Source organism: Opisthocomus hoazin, chromosome 28, assembly GCF_030867145.1.
Source record: "Opisthocomus hoazin isolate bOpiHoa1 chromosome 28, bOpiHoa1.hap1, whole genome shotgun sequence".
In the NCBI taxonomy this organism is placed as follows: domain Eukaryota; kingdom Metazoa; phylum Chordata; class Aves; order Opisthocomiformes; family Opisthocomidae; genus Opisthocomus; species Opisthocomus hoazin.
The window spans coordinates 4235988-4253996 of NC_134441.1; the positions used below are offsets into that span (position 1 = coordinate 4235988).

General features: G+C 42.7%; 1 protein-coding gene across 2 annotated transcripts in view; it reads right to left on the reverse strand.

Moving 5' to 3' along the window:
• The window catches only part of LRRTM4 (leucine rich repeat transmembrane neuronal 4), a 679501-nt gene that overhangs the window by 218195 nt on the left and 443297 nt on the right, over positions 1 to 18009 (reverse strand). For both annotated transcript variants that reach the window (XM_075444811.1, XM_075444812.1), the window contains one exon: positions 11415 to 11558. The gene's annotated coding sequence lies outside the window, so the exon portion shown is untranslated. The remainder of the gene's footprint in view (positions 1 to 11414; positions 11559 to 18009) is intronic.

The following is an 18009-nucleotide window of genomic DNA, read 5'->3' on the forward strand; positions in this document are numbered from 1 at the left end:
TCTAAACTGTTTTTATTTTCCCATATTCACAGGGTGAGATCAGGAATAGGCATGTTTGCAGCTTGCAAGTGAGAGCTGGGGGGGGTGGGGAGGGGGGATGCACCAACTGATCGTCCACGCAAAAGGCATTTCATTGCATGCATCAAATCCAAATCTAAACCTACTGAAAACAGCTGGCTTTTCCTTTTTTAATCCAAGTGCCTTCTACTGAGTTTGATCAACAACGCAGAACTGAAGCCGCAGAACTACTGACACCTTCTTCCTTCCGAACTCCTCCTCCCCCCCGCCGAAGCGGCGACTGCTCGCAGCCGAGAGCGCTGCTCTGGGTTTCGGCAGACTTCACCCACGGACGCTGCGGTGCGATCCCGGGTACGACACTACTACAGCGTTTCGCCTCCCGCTATCTGTCTGGCCAGCTTACTAGGGCTTGAATTAATTCTCGCCCGGTTCCACAGAAAGATGTCACAGGGATTTGGAGCAAGGGCAGTGCCACACCGAGCTCCTCGGAGCTGGCTCTGGTTAGCCCTGTTAACCAGAAGCAGCAGAGAAGCAGCGCCTCGGCGGAGCCCCGCACAAACACGCACGTGCTATTTTTGGTTTCAGAGCAAACGCAGGTTTCTCAGAGGGCAGCACTGTACTGTACCTTCACATTTCGTGCTGTCTGGCCGGCTGCTCCCTCCTCTCCCCGCACTACACAGACGTCAGGGATTTTGAAAGCAATTCCCTGCCCAAATGTTGAGTTTAGATGCCAAAATGGAGGAAGTACTCCATAAAAAGTCTGTCATGAGCTAACCATTATGTGTTACTTCTTTTTTAAAACATTTTTAAAATATCCCCCCCTATGACTAAAGAGCACCCTGCTCGGCATTTCACAGCCCAGATCTCTTGGGGTTTCTGTGTACTACTACTCGTAATTCCACTACTATAACAAAAATGAAAATTGCGTGAAACTCCAGGCTAGATGTTGAGCTTTTCTAGTTCCTTCTTCCTGGCTCAGATAAAAAAAGACAAAGCTTGCTTGCCCCTGCAACCCATTCCACACATGAAGTCCCCCCTGCCCAGCCCCAGCAGCTGGTCCCCTACAGCATCTCCACTGGAGCAAAACGGTTGGAACACAGAATGGGCAAAGTAGTTCCATTCCACCAAAAAAAAAAACCAACCACCAACCACCAAATAATCCACAGAAACCATATTTTCACCCCCTATATCTGCAACCAGACTGAAACATCTCAAAGCTTCTGAAACCTGGTTTTGTTTTGCTCTGTTATGAGAATCTGTTGCTATCTAACAATCAGACTTACTTGTGTAAGAAAAGTATCATAATTAATCACTGTTTTTACTCTGAATTGGCCAGCAATACACACCTCCCTCAAACCAGATTCAGAACTTAATTATCATAAATTATGTTGAAAGTATTTTTTTCCATATCTCTATTAACTACATCTGCATTACAGTCAGTATCATTTTAGCTAACATCCATATTTATTCATGATATAATTTCCTAATAAAGGTAAAAGCTAAAGTGTGCAGTTATTATACCTTGTATTGATAATTCTCCAGGAAGAGTCCATTTGAAACTCTGCCAGATCTGAGAGTGAACTGAGGAGAGTGATGTCTAAAGGAACTGTACCGATTTTCAGGGGATGTCTTTTCCCGGATCCTCTGATCCTACGAGAGCTGAAGCAGCATTGTCATAAGCTGTCCTACTGCCGTATACTTACTGAGACCAGAAAACTCCAGGTTGATAAAAACCCTGTGATACTGTAATGGGAAACGTCTCAAACTCCAAACGAGAAAACTCTACTACCTGAGTTAAAACCATGTGAGTGTTTACGCAACAGCATGAATGCCACATACCCCCTCTTCTTTTTTTCTTTAAATTTTCTGATACAATAGGAAAAAAATCCATTGAAACATTTGCTAAAGAGGAAGAAATTGGAAAGTTTTAATCACTCTAAATACGTGACTCTAAAAGGTAAAAGAAACTCATAGAAGAAAGGAGGATGAAAACGTCTGTCTATGGTTTTGTCCCATTTCTTCCGAGCAGTGAGAGGTACAGGCTCCCTGCCCACAGCTGAAACCTGGAATGTTCTAAGTGCTCAGCTGATGCTGGTCCAACTGGCAAAGTCTTCTGCCACCTGACTGCGAGTTCCTCTGACACATTCTCCATTTTAATAAGTTTGTGTCATGGGATCTATAGCTGATCTTCCAGGACAACAGATCCGTACATGTCTAAGTTTTTGAGCAATACTAACAGTTACGATTATTTTTTATACATACATGACAAGTACACATATACACACACTGTCAAGTATGTCTGGAATTTCAGCCCTGAGCCTTTCAGCCTACCAATTTGTTTCCATGCACAAATATTTAAAAATTAACAACAGTAACTAATATTCACACAGTATGCTGACTTTGCAAAATGTACCAACACAAGAGCCCTCGTGGCCTACAAGGAAGAGAAGAACGTATCCATACTTTCCTGTAATACCAGCTGTTCAGTTACCAGAGATTTACAGCCCTGAATAACTTCTAGTAGCATCCGTGGTAGAACGACTGCTGGAAGGAAATGAGCTAGTGCTCTGTGGCCTATTTCTTATTTTCTATCTATGGAGACCTCTAAGGTTTGTAATGCTCCTGCACAGTCTATTAAAATACTCCTTAGTGAGAAAGACACAGAAAAATGATCACCCTTAAGAGGTGCTTTGGCCTGGCCATGGTACTGCCAGATCCAAGTTCACAAAGCTCGTGACTCAGGCAGCAAATAGCACTTTTTATTTCCCCCTGATCTACTCAGCCATTAGGTTGCATTTGAGTTGCATTTCAAGGCTTTACAAAACCATTGAGACTTCCTGGACAGATTTAGAGGTTTCAGACACAAAAAGAACAGTTACAGTCATCCAGACAGAATATAAAACAGGACGACCTCCCCAAGATGTTTCCACAACAGACCCATAATTTCTGCAATGCCGTCCATTTCATAAAGATGAGTGGCCTTTATCTGAAAGCCACGAAGGATGGAAGAGCCACCCAGTCCCTGTGCAAGTTGCTGCTGTGCATAACAATCTGCGCTACCAGAGAGTTGTAAGAGTCAGAGCTCTCTGGAGAGTTTCAGCATGAGCCCTGCACCACTGCCTTCCCCCACCCACCCCGACCTTACACCAGCCACAACACTCACACGTAAGCCTTTGCTCCCAACATCTCCTTCCTCATCAGGTGCTAACGTACCCTGCCAATGCGTACGACTGATCCTCCAATGTGCAGCCAAAGACACAATCCCAATGCAGCCTCTAAGTAAAGAATTTCTGCTCTCTAGTGTAACTACAAAGGTTGATGTGACTCGAAGTGTAGGCTCAGATCGTCTCAGCTGCGGCTGATCCCAGCTTCAGTCTCTACATCTCATCCCAGACAGCAGCCAACACTCCGGGAAAAGCTGGACTCTACACTAGCACAAACACTGGGTTTAGATGCTCTCAAGCTTTTTTCCAAACCATTATTCTCACAGGCATATCATCTTCACCAAGATGCATTTCCTCTTCATTTAATTAAGGTTTTTTTTAGATTTTTCTCAGACATCTAATAACTATTTTTATTTATAAATTTATCTGCTTAGTGACAAATGTCTAATCTCAGCTCTAATTGCTTTAAAGCATCCAACAGCCTTAGCAAACCCAGCCCAAAAATAAACAGGCAGCCCAACAATACAGATATTTCATACCCTAAGATTAACTAGAACATAACTCCTCCTCAAAAGCAAGCCTTGCTTTTCTATCCAAATGCCAATTCCTTAGTTTATACCTCTAACAAATAGTTTGCAGGATCATAGATCAGAATTTGCTGGCAGCATGGTAAAGCCAGGAGATAAGATCTTTACTGCTGACAACATTTGGGAGACTGAAATGGAAAGCTGGTTGCAGCCCCACCAGCTCGACCACCCTCCGCGTTAGCTGGGTGTGCGGTGCGCCGGACAACACGGAAAACAAACCGCTGACAGTGTTTTTCTGGAGTAGGTAGCAGCCTGGCAGACAGTAAGAAAATAGAACATGAACCATTAGTAATTGGTCTGATTTCAGAAAAGCAAAGGAAATTAAATAGATGTACATGGTCACATCCTTCCCTTTCAGAGGAATTATCACAATGAGTTACACTACGTAAAATTGTAGCTAGATGAAACACCCTCACCGCGTGACCCAGCGCTGGAGTGCCACATCGGTGCATCTTTGTGGTAAACAGTGTGGGCAGACACCATACAGCAGTCCTCCACATAAATTTCATCTGAGATTACAAAAACTTTTTTCTTTTTTTTTTTTTAAATTCACATCACTGTTATTTGCCAAATAACAGCACATCCAGGAATTGATTGAGGAGTGAGAAGGTCATCAATGAGTGGTATCATAGGTACAACACCAACTCTCCTCGCAGCTGCCAACAAAGAAAGGCAAAGCTTGCCGACGAACAGCTAACAGAGGCACACACGTGCAAACACGCAGAGTACCTAAACGCAACACGAAACCGCGCCGATGAGCTCAAGATTACCTTACGTAAGACACAAAAGCAAATCTGCTAATGTAACACTTCTCCTGGTGTCATGGTGGCTGCGGCCAAAAGGCTTTGTGTGTCTTCATATTTCAGGATCTACTTTAGGTCAACAGTAGCCAACAGAATAATTTTAGAATTGGTATTTTGTCTTTTACCAAAGACTTTGTCGGTGCTCATTCTCCTCCCTTCCTCTCCTTTTGCCTTCAGAACGCACGCATTTGAAATTGTTACAAGGCGTATCGATCTCCCAAAAACTAGACAATAGATTTCACTTCTATCAGTATTTCAATGTATTTTTCTCTTCCTCAACAGTCATTGAAAATTTTGCCTCCATACAAGGAAAGATAGATGGGCACGGTTTTGTAGGCATAACTGTAAAGCATCTTCTGTGCTGCAGAGTAGGCTGGGCAATCTAAAAGATCTACTTACGCAAACCCTAATACTCAGATTTTCTAAAGGTCCTAGAAAATAAAATTAAATTCCTTCTGTCTCCATCTAAGCATACTGCTAGGGACTCCTGAAAATACAGCCTTTAATGTCTTTATCTGCCTTCTTTCAGCAATACACAAGTCTGCGTCAGATAATAAGAGATGCATTTGTTCTTCAGTGAACTCTAAGAAATTAAGTAAAACACCCCCACTACTCAACTGTATCAACTCGATTATGAGTCTCCGCAGTCGTCTTTGAAAACTCCTACAGCTTCTAAAAATGCTGTATTTGTTTAAAGAATTCATCTCTACACACAGCCAAGAAACAAACCTCTGCTTTTGAGCACCATTTGTTGGAGCAGCCTGGGCCCTCCAACTGAGCACCCCGCGTCCTCATCACTCGTCTCCCCAACACAGGGTGCTCAGGTTCCAGGCTTGGGCCACACACGAAAGCTCTGAGGTTCCTCTTTGTGCACCAGCGCTCAGCTGGTGCTGGGTGCTGACAGCTAGCCAGGGCCAGACACACAGAGGCACCCAACACCGACTGGGTGGGAGAGCGGTTTTCCCTTCCGTCTCTCCTGTTCCAGTGCAACAAAAATGCACGCTGAATTGAAAAGACAGTTGTGAAACCTTCATTGGAGGGCATCTGACTCGTTTTCTTCGGCTAAGAAAGATGGCTAAAGCAAACTGACCAGCAAAGACCCTAGTTTTGAAAAAAAATCCTACAGTGGTTGGAAAATACCTGAAATCCTGGGTGCCAAGAATGAAATTTTGCGAACACTCAGAAATTCTCTTTTGTTTTAGCACTTTGCTGAAAAGCAGTTACATTTTTAAACTAGCCAGGTTTTGATTTTTTCAGCCACAGTATTTGTTGGAAACAATCAATAGAAAGTAGTGAGCATTTTAACAAAAAAGAAAAAAACAACCCCAAAACTTCCTACTCTAAGTTCCTGAGCCTGACGGCAAACTGACTGCACCTCTGCCATTGCTGCTGTATCACTATGATAATTTTGGTGTAAGAAGCCATGAATAATCTCACTTGTGAAAAACACCTTTTCATCATCTTTTCCTATTTCTTCACAATGCACTGCAAGGCAGATAGGAATCGTCAAGCCTTCTCCGACAGCTGAGTAACGCTGAACCCCTCTTCAGACCAGCCCGCTGAGACATCCAGCGGTACAGGAAACGGAGCAGCAGCCGCGAGCCCGTAGATGCTCAGCTCTGTCTACCACAGACAGCACCGCAGTATTGATCAGCCCCTGGGTAACACCTTGCAGCGCATTTGTTAGACCACCCTTGTCAAGCAGATGGGTTTTGGCAGATATTTCAGTGGGCATTTAAGTCAGGTTGCATTCCAGCTTTTAAAAAGTGTTTCATTAAGACAGATAGGATTTAAATAAATGAATTCATCCCAAAGGACATCTGGACATCTGTTATGTACCAAAGTAAATTTCTGTTTAGCTAAATCCTGAGGCTTTATCTATCAGATGGATAATCTTCGGCATTTATATTCCCTCACCATTCCCACCCCCACTCCCCATCGCGTGGCACCTGCCAATCTGGAATACACAATCTGAAAGCAACTGTGGGAGAGAGGCACAGTAACAGCCCAAATCCTTGGCGATCTCTCACCTGCTAACCCCTCTGAAAGCCAGTATTTTTGAAATGCAAGCAGATCCCTGAAAGCTGACCTGGACCACAGCTGGACCAGCTGCTGCAGAAGCCTTCGCCCTATCCCAGTCTAATGCATTCGTCAGAGAAGAAGCACATATCATATCTGAAAGTACCCAGAAAAAACCCAGCTTTTTTTAGTGACACATTTCTCTTCCCCACTTAACTTTCACTTATTAAACTGAAGATGATGCTGAAGCATGTAATAATATGTCATTTACCCACATCTCATTTCTCCTTTCCACAGTGATTGTGTTTAAGGTCATCATCTACACTGAAAATCACCCTTGAGTTAGTTAATTGAATAAAAGTAATTCAAATCTGGAAATTGTTAATAAAATTGAAGTCCTACAATTTGCTTAATTCTTCGAACCATCAGGAGTGCTAAGAAGTCATTTGTCTTTACCTCTAATGTCATTAAAGTTGGAAACATCTAAGCTTTGCAATATTAGGTTGCTGCATTAATGCACTGTCATTTATGTTTTGATGCAAAAAATGAGAGTGTTGACATTCAGGAATGGCAGCCATAATGATTTTTAAATCGAGAGAAGATTTACTAAACGTGTCTCTAACTTCATAACAGAACCTGTTTTATGTCACAGAGGGAATATTTTCACACTCCTCCAGATGATTTACCCAAGACTGCTAATCAAGAGTCACTCAGAAGATCACCCTTCTGAGTTCTTTTGTTTTGAACCTTGATTGTTTGTTTCGGAGGTCGAGAGGATGACAATCGCTTTGAAAATCCAAGGTTCTGCTGGTCCTGTGTCCACAGCTTGGATAAACACAGTCCACCGTGGGACGACACGGGGGAGCAGCGAGGGCAGTAGGAAAGGAACACCTTCTTCAGACTGCACGCTTACAGCCTTCAAGCCATCTGCACACCCCCAACAAGACTTCTTTGCAGTTAAATTATCAATCTCAATTCATTCTACTTCAATGCAGTCTTAATGAATCTAATGATTTTCCTTCTGATTACCTTTTTTTTTTAAATCTGACTGAATGAAATTATTTGTCATCTGTGGAAAAAAATCTCACCAAAACTCCTTATTGCAATCTGAACAAACCTTCCCTTCTTCATCTAGTTTTATTTTGCACTTTATTTTAAGCTCAGCCCAAAAATGAGTATCATGTACAGGAACAGTACTTTAGGAGTAGTTTACCAAGGGTTAATACAATGCTACTACACGTATACTCTCTTAATTGGCAGTTGCAGTTCTAACACATGATTTATAATGACATTTTAACCACCTTTAACATCTACAAACCATGCATTCAACCGCTATTTAGCATTTGTTAGCCCTGCATAAATTACATATAACTATAGTCCTAATACGAAATACGATCAGCTTCACTCTGAATGTGTAATTTTCACTCAACATCTTCTCCTAGACACAATCCATGGAAAGTGCTTCAGCACAGCAAAGCACTTTTGCACAGCAGCAAGAAAGCTTACAACACTGTGAATCTGAAGAAGTGCCAATTCAGGGAAACTACTCATGGGCAAGATCAGAGAGTAAGAGGGAAAACTGGAAATAAGGAAAGAAGCTTCTTGATAATCTCTTTGCAGTTTTCCCGATGGTAAGAAGAGACTATAAGGCAATAGCACGTATTTACTTTTTGTCTCCCTTTTTAGTATTAAAAAATGCCAAACTAACCAGATTAGAAAAAAACAAACAAACCCAAACAACCCACAGACTTGCTCCTCCACCCAACAGCACCACAATTTGCCAGCTGCAATATACACCTCCACGCCATCCCACCGACGCGCTTCATTTCAGGAAATGTGAGCTGGGAAGACGGTTCCAACGCACAAATCAGCCCTTTGGCTGAGCCAGTGACAAGGTCCGAGGCGGCTCGGTAGTGCCCTTTGTGACGGTCGGCTCGCAACACGTGGATTTGGCCAGCAGACTGGGGAGGAGGATGACCCACTAATTCCCACAGCAAGCATCAGACTGCCAGTAGCAACCCTGGCTGGAATCAGCCCAGCCTGGACGCCAACCAGTGACCTCCTGTGACAGGCTGTGTCGATGTAATCCCCAGTGCTATCGAGGCAGAGAGATCTTTAATTAAAATAACGAGAAGTAAGAGACCATTCCAGCTGGACAATTATTCAACACAGGACTGACTATGCACTTCATTAAGAGACGGTTAGAGGTACAAGCCATGCCCACGTCATAGGGAACTGCACCTTTAAGCAGATTTCTTCCCAGCTCCGGGATTCAGGGTGAGGAGGTGCCCATCACCAGGCAGGGGCTGTCACAATTGCCCTCTCGTTAAAGGGAATCCAACTCCACTTTGTGTAAGATCTTGCACAGATATCCAGGATCTTGTTCTTCTCCTATAACGCCACATGCTTTGCCCTCTTTCATCTCAGCTACACCGCTCCCCATCAGTCACCCTTTCCAACCACTTAGCGTTATTCCTGACGGAACTTATCGACATTTCCAATTAGCCTGTTTAGCTTTCAAGTAAAGATCTTCAAGCCGCTGCATCCAAAATGAGCTTGCAAATTCTATAGGCTAAAAATGTATATAAATTCTGCAAGCTATCTGGCACATTCTGAATGAAACAGATGTGTCCACATTCGACGTGTACTAGCAACGTACACACACAAACAAGAGTCTCTTTATGTATGTAAATGGGCATATGTATTTCATGAACTAGCTTGCACATCACATTTTGCTTAACGTGTACTTGCACAATGCCACTGAAATGAGGACAACTGCAGACATCTGTGTAAAGTTAATTGGCAAGCCTTTCAAAACATGACTTCCCTCAACGCAATTTACAGGCAAAACAATAATTAGGGGGCACAGTTTTGTGATTTCTGAGGTATCTATATTGAATTTCAAAATGTATCTGCAAATGAGTGCCAGTCAAGAACAAGAAGGAAATTGGACCCTGCCTGCCTAAATTGTTTTAGGAGAGTTTCCTGGAAAACCAAGCATCGGGGGTGGGCGCAGGAGGCCAGGGACAGACAGGGTGGGTGCATGCACACCCACACTTCAGTTCTCCAAAGTAATTAACTCTTTCATACCCGAGTGACAGCAGAAGCCAAATCCATCCAAAATCTGCTTCTGCAGCTTCTGACCCACAAATACTCCTAAACCTTCTGGGTTCTTCTGCTATGAAGGGTTGTCACAATCCTGTAAAGATGACACGCGGCCTCTCTGATGACAGAGCCATCCTCTGCAAGCGGTGCACCAGCACAGCTAAACTGGTTTAAAAAAACCGTCTCCTTCGCCCACGTTTCACAACCAGTAAAACTTTTCCAGAATAGAGGGGTTAATAAGGGCACGCAAGAAGTGACCATGTCTCACTTCTCTACTTACACAGCGGCCAGCAGAACGGGTCAGTATTTTGCCATAATCTTTAGCTCCTTAATACATTTTAACTCATGGTGAGAATTTCTGTAGGGATAACAGACTTCAGCACAGAGATATGTGAACCGGCCAACAATAATGATTCAAATCACTGGATTAAACGCTACGAACTCAGGGTGGGTTTTTAGGGAAATGAGAACATGTTTCACCATATCATCTTAAACACATGATTGCCTTGCTTTTGTTAACATTCAGCTCCAGTGGAATGATTTGGTGATAAGGCCTGCTTCAAGTCAATTTATCTGGGCTGTATTCACTTGCTTCCTTTTCATCTGGTCTCATCCACCAAGGCTGAAATAGATACACGACTCGGAAATCAAATGCTGCAAATAAAGCTGGCACGCATCTTTGTTTCAAGGGCTGCTGAACTCAGACCTTGGGTTTCCCTTTCCCCCTCTCTCCCCACTGCTAGTAAACGATGAATAAATTAGCAATTGGAGTCTAATGGCAGGAGCAACTTCATTAATATACTGTCATCCTGTGCAGAGGTACAGCTTCTGACATTGAGGCTCTAATCTCCTGTGAATTATTGATGGAAATGCATACATCCGAGTTCTCATCTTCAACTCTTCATATGCTAAGTGTTAATTGTCAACGACTCATGACCACTGCTGTGTGGCTGGTACATCAAAACCAGCATACAGTAAAACCTTGTCTGTATTCCTGAATGTGTTTCTGCACTATTAAAAGTATTGCTGATTTTAATGCAGCACATACAATCAGCAACACTGTCCCACTACCTGTACGCATGGTGGCATACATACAGCTGACAGAGGACTTTGCAGCCAAACAAAGATGCAGAGGGAACATGACTGTCTCCTCATTTGACAGATGAAAAACTGAAACTTCAAAGGATTGACATGCCCAAAGTCTCACAAACTGTCTGTAGCAGACTCTGAACTGGCACCCTTCCAGATTCCATCCATGGCTTACCTGTGCCCACCCTTCTTGCAGTCCAACAAAGCTCTCAAGTTGCGATAAAATAAACAAACAAAAAAAACCAAAACAAAAACACAAAAAAAACTCCCTGCAGGATATGGTGAAGTTCCCTAATCCTGGACTACGTTAAATTCTGTAGGTTAAAAGCAATACTAACCACGAGCCACAGAAAATGGAGGGGCACAGCAATAGAACAAGAAGAAACGAATCCAAGTCAGCACAGCAGCTAGATGGAAGGAAGGATGTTCTCAGCACAGGTTGCTCGCTGAGGCTGTGGAATCTGTATCCTTGTAAATATTCAAAACCAGAGTGGACATGGGCCAAAGTAACCTGGTCTAGTTGAACAGCTTTGAACAGGAGGGGATGGACTACAGATGTCCAGAAGTCTCTTCCAGCATCAATTACTCTATTACACATCTGGAACTTTTAGGGTGAATTAGATCCATACCTTAGTGCTTTTGTATAGTTCTATCAGGCACCAGTCAGCGTGCGCAGCAAGTGAACAACTCTGTACTTCAGGACTGAAGTTCCTCATATGATGCTCTCACATGAAAGGCTAAGTTTTCACATGTGAAGTACCCACAGCTGGAACCTGAAAGAGAAAAAGAAAACCGTCAGCGCTCAGTAAGTTTCATTCTTTCAGAACTCTGAATGACCAGGTGGGTAAACAAACAAGTGAACTCTTCAGACACTAGCAACAATCAATTCTCATTTAAGTGAAAGATCCTAACTGATACTAATTTGATATTTAACTGTGTCTTTATGCAAGTGTATTCCAAACAGAAAGTACCCTGAAAACAGGAATTTTAATCAGCGTTTGTTCAACCTGACATACACAACCTGGAATACCATATGCATTAATCCTTGCTCTGGTTTTCATTTGTTCTGGAATTCAAAAAGGTTTTCTTAAACTTTTCCCACTGTCAATGTACTACTTCTGCTCCTCAAACCCTGTTCATCAGAAGTTTCCAATCTACTTGGCAGATTCATGATCCAGATGATCAAGAGGGTAGACACCTACTGTAAGGACCTGGATTGACTATAAACTCCACAGACACCACCACCAGGTTATTTCCTCGCTAAGATGAATAGGAGTAGGAAAACAATGGCCTCTACCTAACTATATCTTGAAATTGTACATAAGCATCAGTATAGTACATTCCCAGTGAGGGCAGTTTGTGGAACTGTGCTTAAAACACAAGACAGAAAGGCAGGCTACTAGGGATGATTTGCAAAAGTAACATCTATTCCTACAAGCTTAGCCCTGCTCAAGTCCTAGTGTGGATGCAGGGACTCCAATCATAGAATTATTTAGGTTGGAAAAGACTTTTGAGATCATGGAGTCCAACCATAAGCCGACGAAGGCTTCTATTAGCATTCTCCCACAACTGCACTTGCAAGCGCCAGCCACAGTATGAAATCTGTTTCTTTTAAGCATTCTGAATCTGTGCAGAGGTAATTTCCTTTTTTATTCCTTGGTCTCCCCAGGAAAGACTGAGAATAGTAGCCTGTAGCTGTCCTGCTGAAAATACTGGCAGAAGCCACTGGGATCCAGCTGCTGCTGCGGGTCATTTTTCCTGCATCATTAACTGCTCTTCCCTTCCGGTGCGGCGGAGCGGAATGACAGCTGCAGGTTCTGTGCCACGAAAACTTTCTGATCCTGCTCGCTGTACCCACTGATGCCACCGTGGCAGGTACGCTGGCTGATCCAAGTTAACAAGCATGTGGCCTTAACATCCCTTATTTTCATGCATTCACCGCACTTGTAGGCATCCTACTAGAAATTTTCCTGGCTACAGGATTTTTCCCACAGACTGCAGTGCAGCCTAGAGGCTTCAACCCAAAGCAAAACCTCATGGAGGGTACAAAAACCTTCTCTGTACACTGCTATTTATGCGATTGTTATTTAACTATAATTTTATTTATTGTTTGCATTGCAATGGCACTTAAAAGTCACCACCATGGACAAGGGTACCAACTGCTGTGCAGACAGATTAAAAGACAGCATTGTTCGAGGAGCTAATAACATAAATGAAATAAAAAATGCAGGAGGTGGATATAAACAAACTTGTGCCTACCACAGAAAAGCAGGAATTTGAACCGATCAGTGCAATACACAGTAGCACCAAATGGAGTTAAAATATTTAACTATTTATACATTCTCCAGGAGGAGAAAAAAGAAAGAAAAGAGTTTCAGGGGGGAAAAAGTGATAATTCTTACAACAAATAACCCACAAAAACCTGTCTCAACTCAGGGATTCACCTGGGAAAACATTATTCAGCAGGTTTTGGAAATGTATCTTTCATGTTATTTCTTATTTAACACTAAAAATTGATGGCCCCAGGATCTCATTAACCTACAAATTTTTTTTATCATTATTATATTCTTTCTACAGGTACGGAACCTTATAGTGATTACCAATGCCTTGAATTAATAAGGAGCAAAGCAATATGTGTTTTGAAAGGGGGCTAAATCTTATGTACATCAACCCCATATTACCGGGTGCTAGAAGGAATATTTCTTAGTGGAGAGAATTATCCTGTATCTATTGCGTCGTGTCCTGAAGGAGTTACTATTAGCAGCTGCTGAAAAAGAGGATACAGAAATAATTGGACCATTTGTGTTAGTCGTTGGGAAAATACTATTTGGAACCCTTCTGGAGTGTTGTGTTCCAGAGGCTGCCATTTCTAGCTTCAATATTCTTCCAGTAAGACTGCCCTACCCTAAGCTAATTAAATATAAACAAGCTTAAGCCAAGGACCTCACACGACAAGTGAGTCCTAAAAGACACAGCTTCTCTGAAGTTTCCTCACCGAAAACCTATTTCGGTTCAACGCTTCAGTCATTATGAACAGGGACATGAAAAAAAGCTGAGAAAGTTCCCACAGGAGGTATGAAATGTGAAAGAAATACCGAGTGCACCACGAGGAAAATTTCGCCCTGCCACTTCTCATTATTGCAGCTATTACCAGCGAGGTTACAGCCTTGTCCAGAGCGTGCTCTCCTGAGGCTGAGCATCCTTAACACCGACTGGCATCAAGGGCACTCGGCACCTCCCAAAATCAAGCCTTACTTCCTCAGAGTAGTTACCAAAGAAGCCCCTCACACAAGCATGGATTACACTTGAAACAAGCAACTGAACACACTGCATAGGAGAGATACTTCATGTAGCTTTTTTCCAGCTTAACGATAATTTAGAACGCTACAGTAATAAATAAGGCCTTACTGCAAGTCCCCTGCATGTTTTTCAGAACAAAAATGAAAATAAAACCTAAGGCTGATTTACAGAACCAGTAATCTGCATTTCTGAATGCTGCTATTACGTATGAAGTGCACTTGAAGGCAACTCATGCCAAATCCTGACTTGAGTTATCTAGGAGCAAATCCAGAGCGGCTCATGAGAAACCCTGCCTTCCTCCACGTCTTCAAAAAAGCAGTGGAAAAACTCGCTCTGTGTAGCAATAACTCCATCCATTTCACCACAGGCTTTCCAGCACGTCTCCTTCTCATTGCCAAGGGCGCTGGCAAGAAGCAGCTCAGCTACTCCTGCTGCTCACTCCCCTCCCGGAGTGAGTGTTCTGTGGGTGTGCCATCACAGCCACTGCCCCCGCGGCAGCAAGCGCTTTCTGTAAGAACGTCTTAGAGATCTGTAACCATGCAGAACAAGTAACAGGGTATGTGCTGCACGCATCTATCTGGAGCCCGCAGCGAGACTGCCTACTGATCTGACCCTATCAGTTTTTCCTGTTTGGGTTGGGACAGCTGCCTGGACACAGGCCCCGTTTGAAACAGCAATGGCTGCTGTCTGGCTTTCACTAGGTGTTAGATTTTTACAGCATTTGCTGTTTCCTTAGCAGGTCCATGCACAACAAAATCTCTACCAAAATCCTCTGGGACACAACACCCAAGCGCTGTTCGCGGATGGCGGACCCTGCAGCTCTCTCCTTTCATGCACCCTGCGCTTTCTCACCACCCCACAATAAGGCACTGGGGGTTCATCCCTCTCCAAGAATGAGCCTTGTATGTCCCACAAAATAACTAGCTACAGATCTGACAGTCTGGTTTCAGGCTAATATATTTCATACAACTCTTGCAAGAGACTTCTATAAAATAGGCACATGCATCATATATATTGCAGGACAGAAGAGTAAAGAAGTGCAAATTATCCAAAGTAACTGCTTAGTCACTGAACAGTAGAAATCCAAACCATATGAAAAGCCAAAGAGCACAGAAAAAAAGATATAAAGCCATTTAAAAAATAAAACATCTTAGCCATAAAAGGGAGTCAAAGTACCAGCAATGCTCGCCCCTGTTATCTGCATGGCTGTCGGAGGAAATGAAATGCTTGGTTATTCAAAAATGCTGGGTAATTGTCTGTACAATTTCATTCTCCAGGACTTTGACTGCACTGAGCCACAAAGCCTTGCTTGTAAAGAAATGTATTGTAGTTGAAAAATACCATCCCCTTTAGTATTCTGCTGCGTGGACTCATTTTGACTAAAAGCAAGCGATCACACAGTCTAAGAGACTGTCACTGATGAACCCTGAAATAGCCATTTAGCAGAAACCACAAGCAAAAGCAAAAATAAAGGTCATTTATTTAATTTTGAAATTTCTCTCACTCCTTGCATTGTACTAAATAAGCTACAAGGGTGACAATTAATTGAAGTGGATGCACATCCTGCCAACCAGCAAGAACAAACCCCACCTTTTACTTGCCTTTCTTATTCTCATGACAATGTCTGCGTTTTCTCACTTTAAAACACAAACAAGTCAATGTAAGCAGGGCTGGAAGGCTAAGATGATTACGGGATAATTCGTGTTTGCAAGAGCAAACAAAATCAATTGCCATTGTTTAGAAACCAAGCACATTAAATGGTGGTGAAAAGATATTTGCTGGACTTTTACAACACGGCTTTTTTTAATTCCAACAATGATATGGAACAGACTGGCAAAAGCCCTTCGGAAGTGTTTTGGAAATGTAGGTGCTGTCCCACCCACTGTGGCAGGGGAGGGGGTTGTCTCTGTCTGCTGCAGACGAAACAAAAGTGGATTTTGACAATAGTTAAAAACCAACAACAAAGACCCAATCCCTCCTGAAAAGCACTATGAGAGAGAAAAATTGATCGGTTCAGGAAGTCAATTGAATTCTCTGTTGTAACAGATTAAATACAGAATTACTCAATTAACTTCAGATTAATTATGCCTTTCAGGTAAACATGACGACTGTCATCTTGGCTAAGATGAAGCACTGAATCATGAGGTATTGAATCAACTGCTTCTCACCCTGACAACAAGACCTCGTTAGCGATCTAAAACGCCAGCTCCTTCTCCTTTCCCAGCATACCAAACGTTCTCCATCAGCTGGATACACGCAAGTCACAACTCCTCATCTGCCCTGTAGAACTCGTCACTTTTTTTCCAGGAGCTGTTCATTCTTAGGGAGCAGTGGGAGGGTAAATCAAGGGCACCATCGTTCAAGTTTTAGTCACACACCATGGTAATTTAAATTTTTGGTCTCTGCTTGAAACTATGAATGTGAAAAGAAAACCAGATCAAATCAGCCAGAGAGAGGCCGAGAGCTGGGACTACTTAGGCTCAGGAGAGTCTTCTCGAAGCGTCGAAGCACCTGCTGGGAAGGAGCAAAGACGACAGAGCCGGGCTCCTTCTGCTGAGAAGAGACAGGGGAGGAGGCAACGGGCACACACTGAAACCTGGGAAACTGCATTTAAAGGTAAGAAAAAACCTTCTACTGTGAGGGTGCTCAAACACTGGATGAGGTTGCCCAAAGAGGTTGTGGAGATTCCCTTTTCGGAACTGTTCCGAACTCCAGAGGACAGAGCCCTGCGCAACCCTGCGCTGAGCAGGGGACTTGGACTGGTCGCTCTCTAGAGACCCCCTCCAGTCACAACTGTTCCGTGATCCTCCAAGAAGGATTCAAACTGCAGCTCTGCACTCCGGTAATCCACCCATCATACAAATTATATAGCTAGCAAAGGAACTTCAAGGTGCCTGAGGAAGGGGGAAAAAGTTCTCAAGTAATGTGTCTTGCTTTAATTATTTACGGTGATGCTTGATGGTCTCATTACCAGGTCATACATGACCTCTGGGTAGTGTCTTCATCCTTCCAGATTAATAAGTTATTGTGACACAAATAACTTTGGCAATTACTTTTTCTTTAGTGCCAAAGAAATGTGTATTTTTTGCTGAAAAAAAGGTTGATTTTACCACAAGCAAATGTCCTTTAGAAACAGACAGTATCATTATACTCAAGAGGCCAATTATTCATTATTTATTCATTTTTTTGTCCTAGTTTCTGCTTTATAAGACTAGAGCAAGTTGTGAGGGGTTATATTTACTGAGGTCTTTTAGATAGTCTGCACAAAATGCCTAAGAGTATTTTAATATGCAAAAAATTTGTCAGCCTGTTGTAAAGTATGTGCAGTGTCAGAAAGCATCCATCTTTAAGGCATTGATTCTTCTTGTAACTTAATTAATATATTTTCCTATTTTTCTGAAAAACTCTTCCTTAATATAGAAGTACTCACTCTTTAAGGACAGGTTGATTACAGAATATCAATTTCCTGGAAATTACAATCTTCTGGGGGAAAATCAAACAACCTCAAATTAAGAAAAGTCAAAGTGTCACACAGATCAAACTCTGCATTATTTCAGTACAGGAACACTAAACTCTATTACATACCTAGGTAAACACCATAGGAATGAAACGCTTCTCTGAATAACGCAATGTGGATTTGTACTTGAACCTGAAAGGCGAGAGTGGAGGATTCCAAAAGCACCCCTAAATTGAACAAAAATGGCCTATTTTTTTTCCTGATGACAAGCCTACATTTTTTAATCGAAAAATTTTCCCACAACAATTTTCAGGTAACACAACTGCTGCCCCTGCCTCTCCAAGCAGCAAAGGAATTCATATTCTTGGCTGCCCCCTTAGAACAGCAGACACGTCTCCCTAGGGTGCCACATTATTTAAGCACTGGGCATATTCATCAGAGGGCTGACAAAGAGGGACACTCTATGA